The sequence below is a fragment of the Schistocerca cancellata genome, chromosome 9 (genome assembly GCF_023864275.1).
Source record: "Schistocerca cancellata isolate TAMUIC-IGC-003103 chromosome 9, iqSchCanc2.1, whole genome shotgun sequence".
NCBI classification, from domain to species: Eukaryota; Metazoa; Arthropoda; class Insecta; order Orthoptera; family Acrididae; genus Schistocerca; species Schistocerca cancellata.
The window spans coordinates 522,161,214-522,175,160 of record NC_064634.1 but is presented as its reverse complement, the minus strand read 5'-3'; the positions used below and the strand labels follow the sequence as shown (position 1 = coordinate 522,175,160).

The 13,947-nt window shown below is 54.6% G+C and overlaps 15 non-coding genes across 15 annotated transcripts; all 15 read right to left on the bottom strand.

Moving 5' to 3' along the window:
* Positions 1 to 252: 252 nt before the first annotated feature.
* On the bottom strand, positions 253 to 371 carry LOC126102788 (5S ribosomal RNA). Its single transcript, XR_007523060.1, has one exon. It is a non-coding gene; the product is annotated as a 5S ribosomal RNA (ribosomal RNA).
* An 838-nt stretch (positions 372 to 1,209) lies between these two features.
* On the bottom strand, positions 1,210 to 1,328 carry LOC126102095 (5S ribosomal RNA). The gene has a single exon (XR_007522786.1). It is a non-coding gene; the product is annotated as a 5S ribosomal RNA (ribosomal RNA).
* An 843-nt stretch (positions 1,329 to 2,171) lies between these two features.
* Positions 2,172 to 2,290, bottom strand: LOC126102094 (5S ribosomal RNA). The gene has a single exon (XR_007522785.1). It is a non-coding gene; the product is annotated as a 5S ribosomal RNA (ribosomal RNA).
* An 843-nt stretch (positions 2,291 to 3,133) lies between these two features.
* On the bottom strand, positions 3,134 to 3,252 carry LOC126102756 (5S ribosomal RNA). Its single transcript, XR_007523031.1, has one exon. It is a non-coding gene; the product is annotated as a 5S ribosomal RNA (ribosomal RNA).
* An 840-nt stretch (positions 3,253 to 4,092) lies between these two features.
* Positions 4,093 to 4,211, bottom strand: LOC126102755 (5S ribosomal RNA). The gene has a single exon (XR_007523030.1). It is a non-coding gene; the product is annotated as a 5S ribosomal RNA (ribosomal RNA).
* Positions 4,212 to 5,048: 837 nt separating this feature from the next.
* On the bottom strand, positions 5,049 to 5,167 carry LOC126102056 (5S ribosomal RNA). Its single transcript, XR_007522751.1, has one exon. It is a non-coding gene; the product is annotated as a 5S ribosomal RNA (ribosomal RNA).
* Positions 5,168 to 6,008: 841 nt separating this feature from the next.
* On the bottom strand, positions 6,009 to 6,127 carry LOC126102055 (5S ribosomal RNA). Its single transcript, XR_007522750.1, has one exon. It is a non-coding gene; the product is annotated as a 5S ribosomal RNA (ribosomal RNA).
* An 843-nt stretch (positions 6,128 to 6,970) lies between these two features.
* Positions 6,971 to 7,088, bottom strand: LOC126102007 (5S ribosomal RNA). The gene has a single exon (XR_007522707.1). It is a non-coding gene; the product is annotated as a 5S ribosomal RNA (ribosomal RNA).
* Positions 7,089 to 7,928: 840 nt separating this feature from the next.
* Positions 7,929 to 8,047, bottom strand: LOC126102754 (5S ribosomal RNA). The gene has a single exon (XR_007523029.1). It is a non-coding gene; the product is annotated as a 5S ribosomal RNA (ribosomal RNA).
* An 848-nt stretch (positions 8,048 to 8,895) lies between these two features.
* On the bottom strand, positions 8,896 to 9,014 carry LOC126102753 (5S ribosomal RNA). The gene has a single exon (XR_007523028.1). It is a non-coding gene; the product is annotated as a 5S ribosomal RNA (ribosomal RNA).
* Positions 9,015 to 9,853: 839 nt separating this feature from the next.
* On the bottom strand, positions 9,854 to 9,972 carry LOC126102750 (5S ribosomal RNA). Its single transcript, XR_007523027.1, has one exon. It is a non-coding gene; the product is annotated as a 5S ribosomal RNA (ribosomal RNA).
* Positions 9,973 to 10,805: 833 nt separating this feature from the next.
* On the bottom strand, positions 10,806 to 10,924 carry LOC126102748 (5S ribosomal RNA). The gene has a single exon (XR_007523025.1). It is a non-coding gene; the product is annotated as a 5S ribosomal RNA (ribosomal RNA).
* Positions 10,925 to 11,762: 838 nt separating this feature from the next.
* On the bottom strand, positions 11,763 to 11,881 carry LOC126102747 (5S ribosomal RNA). The gene has a single exon (XR_007523024.1). It is a non-coding gene; the product is annotated as a 5S ribosomal RNA (ribosomal RNA).
* An 838-nt stretch (positions 11,882 to 12,719) lies between these two features.
* LOC126102746 (5S ribosomal RNA) lies at positions 12,720 to 12,838 on the bottom strand. The gene has a single exon (XR_007523023.1). It is a non-coding gene; the product is annotated as a 5S ribosomal RNA (ribosomal RNA).
* An 840-nt stretch (positions 12,839 to 13,678) lies between these two features.
* Positions 13,679 to 13,797, bottom strand: LOC126102745 (5S ribosomal RNA). The gene has a single exon (XR_007523022.1). It is a non-coding gene; the product is annotated as a 5S ribosomal RNA (ribosomal RNA).
* Between the last annotated feature and the right edge of the window lie 150 nt (positions 13,798 to 13,947).

The following is a 13,947-nucleotide window of genomic DNA, read 5'->3' as shown; positions in this document are numbered from 1 at the left end:
TTTGGAACTCTACACTCCTACACAACAATAGGCGGTGACGTATTTCAGAAATCACCTGCCGATTCGTACTGTTTTGTCGTTTTCAAAGTCTTCTTGGCAAACTTGGTTAGCACATTCTCCCTCAAACTGAGTTAATTACTGCATTTTCGTACCATTACAGTAGTTTAAAAGGCTTAAGGATGCATCTTTGTCACAACAGAAAGGTAGTTTGAAAATTGGGCTGGCGACATAACAAAAAAAAAAAAGGAAGGGAGCCAACAGCACCCGGGTTTCCCAGGCGGTCACCCACCCAAGTACTAGCCGGGCCCGATGATGCTTAACTTCGGTGATCGGACGAGAACCGGTGTATTCATCATGGTATGGCCGTTGGCGCTCATCTAATGTAGGAGCACGGCAGAATTCGCGTTCGGCTTTTCTCCCAACACACAAAATGTTAGTTTTCGGCCGCATTTGACGAAAGCGCTTCCTTCCGCAACCGCCAGTTCCTCGAGGACGGCGCGGGGAGGCGCGCCCGGCGTCCCAGCAGAGCGACGGCCGAATTGGCGGGCGCACCGCCGCGTGTGTGAGACGCACTGCTGCTCGTTGCACCCCCTGTCATTCGCTGGGCGCGTGCAGCCTTCGACACTAGCGGAGGACGCATCTTGTCCCTGGTGTTCAGCGGAGGGCCTGTGCGGGGTGTGGCAGTATCGTGCTGGAGGGCGCCACTGGTAGCGATGTGGGCTTCCTCGCTTCGCCTCGCCTCACACCAGGTGTCTGCGTAGTTTGCAGTGCATTCGCACCATTCCTATCCCTGTCCCTGTCCCCGTCCCGACTTGTCCCGACTTTGCTCGACTGCCGCTCGCTGCCGCTCGGGTCGTGGTCCATATGACAGCGCAAGCACGACAAACGTCTGCGGGACGAGACGAGACGAGACGAGACGAGACGACTAAGGAATAAATTCGTGGTTACAAATCAAATTTGGAACTCTACACTCCTACACAACAATAGGCGGTGACGTATTTCAGAAATCACCTGCCGATTCGTACTGTTTTGTCGTTTTCAAAGTCTTCTTGGCAAACTTGGTTAGCACATTCTCCCTCAAACTGAGTTAATTACTGCATTTTCGTACCATTACAGTAGTTTAAAAGGCTTAAGGATGCATCTTTGTCACAACAGAAAGGTAGTTTGAAAATTGGGCTGGCGACATAACAAAAAAAAAAAAAGGAAGGGAGCCAACAGCACCCGGGTTTCCCAGGCGGTCACCCATCCAAGTACTAGCCGTGCCCGAAGATGCTTAACCTCGGTGATCGGACGAGAACCTGTGTATTCATCATGGTATGGCCGTTGGCGCTCATCTAATGTAGGAGCACGGCAGAATTCGCGTTCGGCTTTTCTCCCAACACACAAAATGTTAGTTTTCGGCCGCATTTGACGAAAGCGCTTCCTTCCGCAACCGCCAGTTCCTCGAGGACGGCGCGGGGAGGCGCGCCCGGCGTCCCAGCAGAGTGACGGCCGAATTGGCGGGCGCACCGCCGCGTGTGTGAGACGCACTGCTGCTCGTTGCACCCCCTGTCATTCGCTGGGCGCGTGCAGCCTTCGACACTAGCGGAGGACGCATCTTGTCCCTGGTGTTCAGCGGAGGGCCTCTGCGGGGTGTGGCAGTGTCGTGCTGGAGGGCGCCACTGGTAGCGATGTGGGCTTCCTCGCCTCGCCTCGCCTCGCCTCACACCAGGTGTCTGCGTAGTTTGCAGTGCATTCGCACCATTCCTATCCCTGTCCCTGTCCCCGTCCCGACTTGTCCCGACTTTGCTCGACTGCCGCTCGCTGCCGCTCGGGTCGTGGTCCATATGACAGCGCAAGCACGACAAACGTCTGCGGGACGAGACGAGACGAGACGAGACGAGACGACTAAGGAATAAATTCGTGGTTACAAATCAAATTTGGAACTCTACACTCCTACACAACAATAGGCGGTGACGTATTTCAGAAATCACCTGCCGATTCGTACTGTTTTGTCGTTTTCAAAGTCTTCTTGGCAAACTTGGTTAGCACATTCTCCCTCAAACTGAGTTAATTACTGCATTTTCGTACCATTACAGTAGTTTAAAAGGCTTAAGGATGCATCTTTGTCACAACAGAAAGGTAGTTTGAAAATTGGGCTGGCGACATAACAAAAAAAAAAAAAGGAAGGGAGCCAACAGCACCCGGGTTTCCCAGGCGGTCACCCATCCAAGTACTAGCCGTGCCCGAAGATGCTTAACCTCGGTGATCGGACGAGAACCTGTGTATTCATCATGGTATGGCCGTTGGCGCTCATCTAATGTAGGAGCACGGCAGAATTCGCGTTCGGCTTTTCTCCCAACACACAAAATGTTAGTTTTCGGCCGCATTTGACGAAAGCGCTTCCTTCCGCAACCGCCAGTTCCTCGAGGACGGCGCGGGGAGGCGCGCCCGGCGTCCCAGCAGAGTGACGGCCGAATTGGCGGGCGCACCGCCGCGTGTGTGAGACGCACTGCTGCTCGTTGCACCCCCTGTCATTCGCTGGGCGCGTGCAGCCTTCGACACTAGCGGAGGACGCATCTTGTCCCTGGTGTTCAGCGGAGGGCCTCTGCGGGGTGTGGCAGTGTCGTGCTGGAGGGCGCCACTGGTAGCGATGTGGGCTTCCTCGCCTCGCCTCGCCTCGCCTCACACCAGGTGTCTGCGTAGTTTGCAGTGCATTCGCACCATTCCTATCCCTGTCCCTGTCCCCGTCCCGACTTGTCCCGACTTTGCTCGACTGCCGCTCGCTGCCGCTCGGGTCGTGGTCCATATGACAGCGCAAGCACGACAAACGTCTGCGGGACGAGACGAGACGAGACGAGACGAGACGACTAAGGAATAAATTCGTGGTTACAAATCAAATTTGGAACTCTACACTCCTACACAACAATAGGCGGTGACGTATTTCAGAAATCACCTGCCGATTCGTACTGTTTTGTCGTTTTCAAAGTCTTCTTGGCAAACTTGGTTAGCACATTCTCCCTCAAACTGAGTTAATTACTGCATTTTCGTACCATTACAGTAGTTTAAAAGGCTTAAGGATGCATCTTTGTCACAACAGAAAGGTAGTTTGAAAATTGGGCTGGCGACATAACAAAAAAAAAAAAAGGAAGGGAGCCAACAGCACCCGGGTTTCCCAGGCGGTCACCCATCCAAGTACTAGCCGGGCCCGATGATGCTTAACTTCGGTGATCGGACGAGAACCGGTGTATTCATCATGGTATGGCCGTTGGCGCTCATCTAATGTAGGAGCACGGCAGAATTCGCGTTCGGCTTTTCTCCCAACACACAAAATGTTAGTTTTCGGCCGCATTTGACGAAAGCGCTTCCTTCCGCAACCGCCAGTTCCTCGAGGACGGCGCGGGGAGGCGCGCCCGGCGTCCCAGCAGAGCGACGGCCGAATTGGCGGGCGCACCGCCGCGTGTGTGAGACGCACTGCTGCTCGTTGCACCCCCTGTCATTCGCTGGGCGCGTGCAGCCTTCGACACTAGCGGAGGACGCATCTTGTCCCTGGTGTTCAGCGGAGGGCCTGTGCGGGGTGTGGCAGTATCGTGCTGGAGGGCGCCACTGGTAGCGATGTGGGCTTCCTCGCTTCGCCTCGCCTCACACCAGGTGTCTGCGTAGTTTGCAGTGCATTCGCACCATTCCTATCCCTGTCCCTGTCCCCGTCCCGACTTGTCCCGACTTTGCTCGACTGCCGCTCGCTGCCGCTCGGGTCGTGGTCCATATGACAGCGCAAGCACGACAAACGTCTGCGGGACGAGACGAGACGAGACGAGACGAGACGACTAAGGAATAAATTCGTGGTTACAAATCAAATTTGGAACTCTACACTCCTACACAACAATAGGCGGTGACGTATTTCAGAAATCACCTGCCGATTCGTACTGTTTTGTCGTTTTCAAAGTCTTCTTGGCAAACTTGGTTAGCACATTCTCCCTCAAACTGAGTTAATTACTGCATTTTCGTACCATTACAGTAGTTTAAAAGGCTTAAGGAAGCATCTTTGTCACAACAGAAAGGTAGTTTGAAAATTGGGCTGGCGACATAACAAAAAAAAAAGAAAAGGAAGGGAGCCAACAGCACCCGGGTTTCCCAGGCGGTCACCCATCCAAGTACTAGCCGGGCCCGATGATGCTTAACTTCGGTGATCGGACGAGAACCGGTGTATTCATCATGGTATGGCCGTTGGCGCTCATCTAATGTAGGAGCACGGCAGAATTCGCGTTCGGCTTTTCTCCCAACACACAAAATGTTAGTTTTCGGCCGCATTTGACGAAAGCGCTTCCTTCCGCAACCGCCAGTTCCTCGCGGACGGCGCGGGGAGGCGCGCCCGGTGTCCCAGCAGAGCGACGGCCGAATTGGCGTGCGCACCGCCGCGTGTGTGAGACGCACTGCTGCTCGTTGCACGCCCAGTCATTCGCTGGGCGCGTGCAGCCTTCGACACCAACGGAGGACGCATCTTGTCCCTGGTGTTCAGCGGAGGGGCTGTGCGGGGTGTGGCAGTATCGTGCTGGAGGGCGCCACTGGTAGCGATGTGGGCTTCCTCGCTTCGCCTCGCCTCACACCAGGTGTCTGCGTAGTTTGCAGTGCATTCGCACCATTCCTATCCCTGTCCCTGTCCCCGTCCCGACTTGTCCCGACTTTGCTCGCCTGTCGCTCGCTGCCGCTCGGGTCGTGGTCCATATGACAGCGCAAGCACGACAAACGTCTGCGGGACGAGACGAGACGAGACGAGACGAGACGACTAAGGAATAAATTCGTGGTTACAAATCAAATTTGGAACTCTACACTCCTACACATCAATAGGCGGCGACGTATTTCAGAAATCACCTGCCGATTTGTACTGTTTTGTCGTTTTCAAAGTCTTCTTGGCAAACTTGGTTAGCACATTCTCCCTCAAACTGAGTTAATTACTGCATTTTCGTACCATTACAGTAGTTTAAAAGGCTTAAGGAAGCATCTTTCTCACAACAGAAAGGTAGTTTGAAAATTGGGCTGGCGACATAAAAAAAAAAAAAAAGGAAGGGAGCCAACAGCACCCGGGTTTCCCAGGCGGTCACCCATCCAAGTACTAGCCGTGCCCGATGATGCTTAACCTCGGTGATCGGACGAGAACCTGTGTATTCATCATGGTATGGCCGTTGGCGCTCATCTAATGTAGGAGCACGGCAGAATTCGCGTTCGGCTTTTCTCCCAACACACAAAATGTTAGTTTTCGGCCGCATTTGACGAAAGCGCTTCCTTCCGCAACCGCCAGTTCCTCGAGGACGGCGTGGGGAGGCGCGCCCGGCGTCCCAGCAGAGTGACGGCCGAATTGGCGGGCGCACCGCCGCGTGTGTGAGACGCACTGCTGCTCGTTGCACCCCCTGTCATTCGCTGGGCGCGTGCAGCCTTCGACACTAGCGGAGGACGCATCTTGTCCCTGGTGTTCAGCGGAGGGCCTCTGCGGGGTGTGGCAGTGTCGTGCTGGAGGGCGCCACTGGTAGCGATGTGGGCTTCCTCGCCTCGCCTCGCCTCGCCTCACACCAGGTGTCTGCGTAGTTTGCAGTGCATTCGCACCATTCCTATCCCTGTCCCTGTCCCCGTCCCGACTTGTCCCGACTTTGCTCGACTGCCGCTCGCTGCCGCTCGGGTCGTGGTCCATATGACAGCGCAAGCACGACAAACGTCTGCGGGACGAGACGAGACGAGACGAGACGAGACGACTAAGGAATAAATTCGTGGTTACAAATCAAATTTGGAACTCTACACTCCTACACAACAATAGGCGGTGACGTATTTCAGAAATCACCTGCCGATTCGTACTGTTTTGTCGTTTTCAAAGTCTTCTTGGCAAACTTGGTTAGCACATTCTCCCTCAAACTGAGTTAATTACTGCATTTTCGTACCATTACAGTAGTTTAAAAGGCTTAAGGAAGCATCTTTCTCACAACAGAAAGGTAGTTTGAAAATTGGGCTGGCGACATAAAAAAAAAAAAAAGGAAGGGAGCCAACAGCACCCGGGTTTCCCAGGCGGTCACCCATCCAAGTACTAGCCGTGCCCGATGATGCTTAACCTCGGTGATCGGACGAGAACCTGTGTATTCATCATGGTATGGCCGTTGGCGCTCATCTAATGTAGGAGCACGGCAGAATTCGCGTTCGGCTTTTCTCCCAACACACAAAATGTTAGTTTTCGGCCGCATTTGACGAAAGCGCTTCCTTCCGCAACCGCCAGTTCCTCGAGGACGGCGCGGGGAGGCGCGCCCGGCGTCCCAGCAGAGTGACGGCCGAATTGGCGGGCGCACCGCCGCGTGTGTGAGACGCACTGCTGCTCGTTGCACCCCCTGTCATTCGCTGGGCGCGTGCAGCCTTCGACACTAGCGGAGGACGCATCTTGTCCCTGGTGTTCAGCGGAGGGCCTCTGCGGGGTGTGGCAGTGTCGTGCTGGAGGGCGCCACTGGTAGCGATGTGGGCTTCCTCGCCTCGCCTCGCCTCGCCTCACACCAGGTGTCTGCGTAGTTTGCAGTGCATTCGCACCATTCCTATCCCTGTCCCTGTCCCCGTCCCGACTTGTCCCGACTTTGCTCGACTGCCGCTCGCTGCCGCTCGGGTCGTGGTCCATATGACAGCGCAAGCACGACAAACGTCTGCGGGACGAGACGAGACGAGACGAGACGAGACGACTAAGGAATAAATTCGTGGTTACAAATCAAATTTGGAACTCTACACTCCTACACAACAATAGGCGGTGACGTATTTCAGAAATCACCTGCCGATTCGTACTGTTTTGTCGTTTTCAAAGTCTTCTTGGCAAACTTGGTTAGCACATTCTCCCTCAAACTGAGTTAATTACTGCATTTTCGTACCATTACAGTAGTTTAAAAGGCTTAAGGATGCATCTTTGTCACAACAGAAAGGTAGTTTGAAAATTGGGCTGGCGACATAACAAAAAAAAAAAAAGGAAGGGAGCCAACAGCACCCGGGTTTCCCAGGCGGTCACCCATCCAAGTACTAGCCGGGCCCGATGATGCTTAACTTCGGTGATCGGACGAGAACCGGTGTATTCATCATGGTATGGCCGTGGCGCTCATCTAATGTAGGAGCACGGCAGAATTCGCGTTCGGCTTTTCTCCCAACACACAAAATGTTAGTTTTCGGCCGCATTTGACGAAAGCGCTTCCTTCCGCAACCGCCAGTTCCTCGAGGACGGCGCGGGGAGGCGCGCCCGGCGTCCCAGCAGAGCGACGGCCGAATTGGCGGGCGCACCGCCGCGTGTGTGAGACACACTGCTGCTCGTTGCACCCCCTGTCATTCGCTGGGCGCGTGCAGCCTTCGACACTAGCGGAGGACGCATCTTGTCCCTGGTGTTCAGCGGAGGGCCTGTGCGGGGTGTGGCAGTATCGTGCTGGAGGGCGCCACTGGTAGCGATGTGGGCTTCCTCGCTTCGCCTCGCCTCACACCAGGTGTCTGCGTAGTTTGCAGTGCATTCGCACCATTCCTATCCCTGTCGCTGTCCCCGTCCCGACTTGTCCCGACTTTGCTCGACTGCCGCTCGCTGCCGCTCGGGTCGTGGTCCATATGACAGCGCAAGCACGACAAACGTCTGCGGGACGAGACGAGACGAGACGAGACGAGACGACTAAGGAATAAATTCGTGGTTACAAATCAAATTTGGAACTCTACACTCCTACACAACAATAGGCGGTGACGTATTTCAGAAATCACCTGCCGATTCGTACTGTTTTGTCGTTTTCAAAGTCTTCTTGGCAAACTTGGTTAGCACATTCTCCCTCAAACTGAGTTAATTACTGCATTTTCGTACCATTACAGTAGTTTAAAAGGCTTAAGGAAGCATCTTTGTCACAACAGAAAGGTAGTTTGAAAATTGGGCTGGCGACATAACAAAAAAAAAAGAAAAGGAAGGGAGCCAACAGCACCCGGGTTTCCCAGGCGGTCACCCATCCAAGTACTAGCCGGGCCCGATGATGCTTAACTTCGGTGATCGGACGAGAACCGGTGTATTCATCATGGTATGGCCGTTGGCGCTCATCTAATGTAGGAGCACGGCAGAATTCGCGTTCGGCTTTTCTCCCAACACACAAAATGTTAGTTTTCGGCCGCATTTGACGAAAGCGCTTCCTTCCGCAACCGCCAGTTCCTCGAGGACGGCGCGGGGAGGCGCGCCCGGTGTCCCAGCAGAGCGACGGCCGAATTGGCGGGCGCACCGCCGCGTGTGTGAGACGCACTGCTGCTCGTTGCACCCCCTGTCATTCGCTGGGCGCGTGCAGCCTTCGACACTAGCGGAGGACGCATCTTGTCCCTGGTGTTCAGCGGAGGGCCTCTGCGGGGTGTGGCAGTGTCGTGCTGGAGGGCGCCACTGGTAGCGATGTGGGCTTCCTCGCCTCGCCTCGCCTCGCCTCGCCTCACACCAGGTGTCTGCGTAGTTTGCAGTGCATTCGCACCATTCCTATCCCTGTCCCTGTCCCCGTCCCGACTTGTCCCGACTTTGCTCGACTGCCGCTCGCTGCCGCTCGGGTCGTGGTCCATATGACAGCGCAAGCACGACAAACGTCTGCGGGACGAGACGAGACGAGACGAGACGAGACGACTAAGGAATAAATTCGTGGTTACAAATCAAATTTGGAACTCTACACTCCTACACAACAATAGGCGGTGACGTATTTCAGAAATCACCTGCCGATTCGTACTGTTTTGTCGTTTTCAAAGTCTTCTTGGCAAACTTGGTTAGCACATTCTCCCTCAAACTGAGTTAATTACTGCATTTTCGTACCATTACAGTAGTTTAAAAGGCTTAAGGAAGCATCTTTGTCACAACAGAAAGGTAGTTTGAAAATTGGGCTGGCGACATAACAAAAAAAAAAAAAGGAAGGGAGCCAACAGCACCCGGGTTTCCCAGGCGGTCACCCATCCAAGTACTAGCCGGGCCCGATGATGCTTAACTTCGGTGATCGGACGAGAACCGGTGTATTCATCATGGTATGGCCGTTGGCGCTCATCTAATGTAGGTGCACGCAGAATTCGCGTTCGGCTTTTCTCCCAACACACAAAATGTTAGTTTTCGGCCGCATTTGACGAAAGCGCTTCCTTCCGCAACCGCCAGTTCCTCGAGGACGGCGCGGGGAGGCGCGCCCGGCGTCCCAGCAGAGCGACGGCCGAATTGGCGGGCGCACCGCCGCGTGTGTGAGACACACTGCTGCTCGTTGCACCCCCTGTCATTCGCTGGGCGCGTGCAGCCTTCGACACTAGCGGAGGACGCATCTTGTCCCTGGTGTTCAGCGGAGGGCCTGTGCGGGGTGTGGCAGTATCGTGCTGGAGGGCGCCACTGGTAGCGATGTGGGCTTCCTCGCTTCGCCTCGCCTCACACCAGGTGTCTGCGTAGTTTGCAGTGCATTCGCACCATTCCTATCCCTGTCGCTGTCCCCGTCCCGACTTGTCCCGACTTTGCTCGACTGCCGCTCGCTGCCGCTCGGGTCGTGGTCCATATGACAGCGCAAGCACGACAAACGTCTGCGGGACGAGACGAGACGAGACGAGACGAGACGACTAAGGAATAAATTCGTGGTTACAAATCAAATTTGGAACTCTACACTCCTACACAACAATAGGCGGTGACGTATTTCAGAAATCACCTGCCGATTCGTACTGTTTTGTCGTTTTCAAAGTCTTCTTGGCAAACTTGGTTAGCACATTCTCCCTCAAACTGAGTTAATTACTGCATTTTCGTACCATTACAGTAGTTTAAAAGGCTTAAGGAAGCATCTTTGTCACAACAGAAAGGTAGTTTGAAAATTGGGCTGGCGACATAACAAAAAAAAAAGAAAAGGAAGGGAGCCAACAGCACCCGGGTTTCCCAGGCGGTCACCCATCCAAGTACTAGCCGGGCCCGATGATGCTTAACTTCGGTGATCGGACGAGAACCGGTGTATTCATCATGGTATGGCCGTTGGCGCTCATCTAATGTAGGAGCACGGCAGAATTCGCGTTCGGCTTTTCTCCCAACACACAAAATGTTAGTTTTCGGCCGCATTTGACGAAAGCGCTTCCTTCCGCAACCGCCAGTTCCTCGAGGACGGCGCGGGGAGGCGCGCCCGGCGTCCCAGCAGAGCGACGGCCGAATTGGCGGGCGCACCGCCGCGTGTGTGAGACGCACTGCTGCTCGTTGCACCCCCTGTCATTCGCTGGGCGCGTGCAGCCTTCGACACTAGCGGAGGACGCATCTTGTCCCTGGTGTTCAGCGGAGGGCCTGTGCGGGGTGTGGCAGTATCGTGCTGGAGGGCGCCACTGGTAGCGATGTGGGCTTCCTCGCTTCGCCTCGCCTCACACCAGGTGTCTGCGTAGTTTGCAGTGCATTCGCACCATTCCTATCCCTGTCCCTGTCCCCGTCCCGACTTGTCCCGACTTTGCTCGACTGCCGCTCGCTGCCGCTCGGGTCGTGGTCCATATGACAGCGCAAGCACGACAAACGTCTGCGGGACGAGACGAGACGAGACGAGACGACTAAGGAATAAATTCGTGGTTACAAATCAAATTTGGAACTCTACACTCCTACACAACAATAGGCGGTGACGTATTTCAGAAATCACCTGCCGATTCGTACTGTTTTGTCGTTTTCAAAGTCTTCTTGGCAAACTTGGTTAGCACATTCTCCCTCAAACTGAGTTAATTACTGCATTTTCGTACCATTACAGTAGTTTAAAAGGCTTAAGGATGCATCTTTGTCACAACAGAAAGGTAGTTTGAAAATTGGGCTGGCGACATAACAAAAAAAAAAAAAGGAAGGGAGCCAACAGCACCCGGGTTTCCCAGGCGGTCACCCATCCAAGTACTAGCCGGGCCCGATGATGCTTAACTTCGGTGATCGGACGAGAACCGGTGTATTCATCATGGTATGGCCGTTGGCGCTCATCTAATGTAGGAGCACGGCAGAATTCGCGTTCGGCTTTTCTCCCAACACACAAAATGTTAGTTTTCGGCCGCATTTGACGAAAGCGCTTCCTTCCGCAACCGCCAGTTCCTCGAGGACGGCGCGGGGAGGCGCGCCCGGCGTCCCAGCAGAGCGACGGCCGAATTGGCGGGCGCACCGCCGCGTGTGTGAGACACACTGCTGCTCGTTGCACCCCCTGTCATTCGCTGGGCGCGTGCAGCCTTCGACACTAGCGGAGGACGCATCTTGTCCCTGGTGTTCAGCGGAGGGCCTGTGCGGGGTGTGGCAGTATCGTGCTGGAGGGCGCCACTGGTAGCGATGTGGGCTTCCTCGCTTCGCCTCGCCTCACACCAGGTGTCTGCGTAGTTTGCAGTGCATTCGCACCATTCCTATCCCTGTCCCTGTCCCCGTCCCGACTTGTCCCGACTTTGCTCGACTGCCGCTCGCTGCCGCTCGGGTCGTGGTCCATATGACAGCGCAAGCACGACAAACGTCTGCGGGACGAGACGAGACGAGACGAGACGAGACGACTAAGGAATAAATTCGTGGTTACAAATCAAATTTGGAACTCTACACTCCTACACAACAATAGGCGGTGACGTATTTCAGAAATCACCTGCCGGTTCGTACTGTTTTGTCGTTTTCAAAGTCTTCTTGGCAAACTTGGTTAGCACATTCTCCCTCAAACTGAGTTAATTACTGCATTTTCGTACCATTACAGTAGTTTAAAAGGCTTAAGGAAGCATCTTTGTCACAACAGAAAGGTAGTTTGAAAATTGGGCTGGCGACATAACAAAAAAAAGAAAAGGAAGGGAGCCAACAGCACCCGGGTTTCCCAGGCGGTCACCCATCCAAGTACTAGCCGGGCCCGATGATGCTTAACTTCGGTGATCGGACGAGAACCGGTGTATTCATCATGGTATGGCCGTTGGCGCTCATCTAATGTAGGAGCACGGCAGAATTCACGTTCGGCTTTTCTCCCAACACACAAAATGTTAGTTTTCGGCCGCATTTGACGAAAGCGCTTCCTTCCGCAACCGCCAGTTCCTCGAGGACGGCGCGGGGAGGCGCGCCCGGCGTCCCAGCAGAGCGACGGCCGAATTGGCGGGCGCACCGCCGCGTGTGTGAGACGCACTGCTGCTCGTTGCACCCCCTGTCATTCGCTGGGCGCGTGCAGCCTTCGACACTAGCGGAGGACGCATCTTGTCCCTGGTGTTCAGCGGAGGGCCTGTGCGGGGTGTGGCAGTATCGTGCTGGAGGGCGCCACTGGTAGCGATGTGGGCTTCCTCGCTTCGCCTCGCCTCACACCAGGTGTCTGCGTAGTTTGCAGTGCATTCGCACCATTCCTATCCCTGTCCCTGTCCCCGTCCCGACTTGTCCCGACTTTGCTCGACTGCCGCTCGCTGCCGCTCGGGTCGTGGTCCATATGACAGCGCAAGCACGACAAACGTCTGCGGGACGAGACGAGACGAGACGAGACGAGACGACTAAGGAATAAATTCGTGGTTACAAATCAAATTTGGAACTCTACACTCCTACACAACAATAGGCGGTGACGTATTTCAGAAATCACCTGCCGATTCGTACTGTTTTGTCGTTTTCAAAGTCTTCTTGGCAAACTTGGTTAGCACATTCTCCCTCAAACTGAGTTAATTACTGCATTTTCGTACCATTACAGTAGTTTAAAAGGCTTAAGGATGCATCTTTGTCACAACAGAAAGGTAGTTTGAAAATTGGGCTGGCGACATAACAAAAAAAAAAAAAGGAAGGGAGCCAACAGCACCCGGGTTTCCCAGGCGGTCACCCATCCAAGTACTAGCCGGGCCCGATGATGCTTAACTTCGGTGATCGGACGAGAACCGGTGTATTCATCATGGTATGGCCGTTGGCGCTCATCTAATGTAGGAGCACGGCAGAATTCGCGTTCGGCTTTTCTCCCAACACACAAAATGTTAGTTTTCGGCCGCATTTGACGAAAGCGCTTCCTTCCGCAACCGCCAGTTCCTCGAGGACGGCGCGGGGAGGCGCGCCCGGCGTCCCAGCAGAGCGACGGCCGAATTGGCGGGCGCACCGCCGCGTGTGTGAGACACACTGCTGCTCGTTGCACCCCCTGTCATTCGCTGGGCGCGTGCAGCCTTCGACACTAGCGGAGGACGCATCTTGTCCCTGGTGTTCAGCGGAGGGCCTGTGCGGGGTGTGGCAGTATCGTGCTGGAGGGCGCCACTGGTAGCGATGTGGGCTTCCTCGCTTCGCCTCGCCTCACACCAGGTGTCTGCGTAGTTTGCAGTGCATTCGCACCATTCCTATCCCTGTCGCTGTCCCCGTCCCGACTTGTCCCGACTTTGCTCGACTGCCGCTCGCTGCCGCTCGGGTCGTGGTCCATATGACAGCGCAAGCACGACAAACGTCTGCGGGACGAGACGAGACGAGACGAGACGAGACGACTAAGGAATAAATTCGTGGTTACAAATCAAATTTGGAACTCTACACTCCTACACAACAATAGGCGGTGACGTATTTCAGAAATCACCTGCCGATTCGTACTGTTTTGTCGTTTTCAAAGTCTTCTTGGCAAACTTGGTTAGCACATTCTCCCTCAAACTGAGTTAATTACTGCATTTTCGTACCATTACAGTAGTATAAAAGGCTTAAGGAAGCATCTTTGTCACAACAGAAAGGTAGTTTGAAAATTGGGCTGGCGACATAACAAAAAAAAAAGAAAAGGAAGGGAGCCAACAGCACCCGGGTTTCCCAGGCGGTCACCCATCCAAGTACTAGCCGGGCCCGATGATGCTTAACTTCGGTGATCGGACGAGAACCGGTGTATTCATCATGGTATGGCCGTTGGCGCTCATCTAATGTAGGAGCACGGCAGAATTCGCGTTCGGCTTTTCTCCCAACACACAAAATGTTAGTTTTCGGCCGCATTTGACGAAAGCGCTTCCTTCCGCAACCGCCAGTTCCTCGAGGACGGCGCGGGGAGGCGCGCCCGGCGTCCC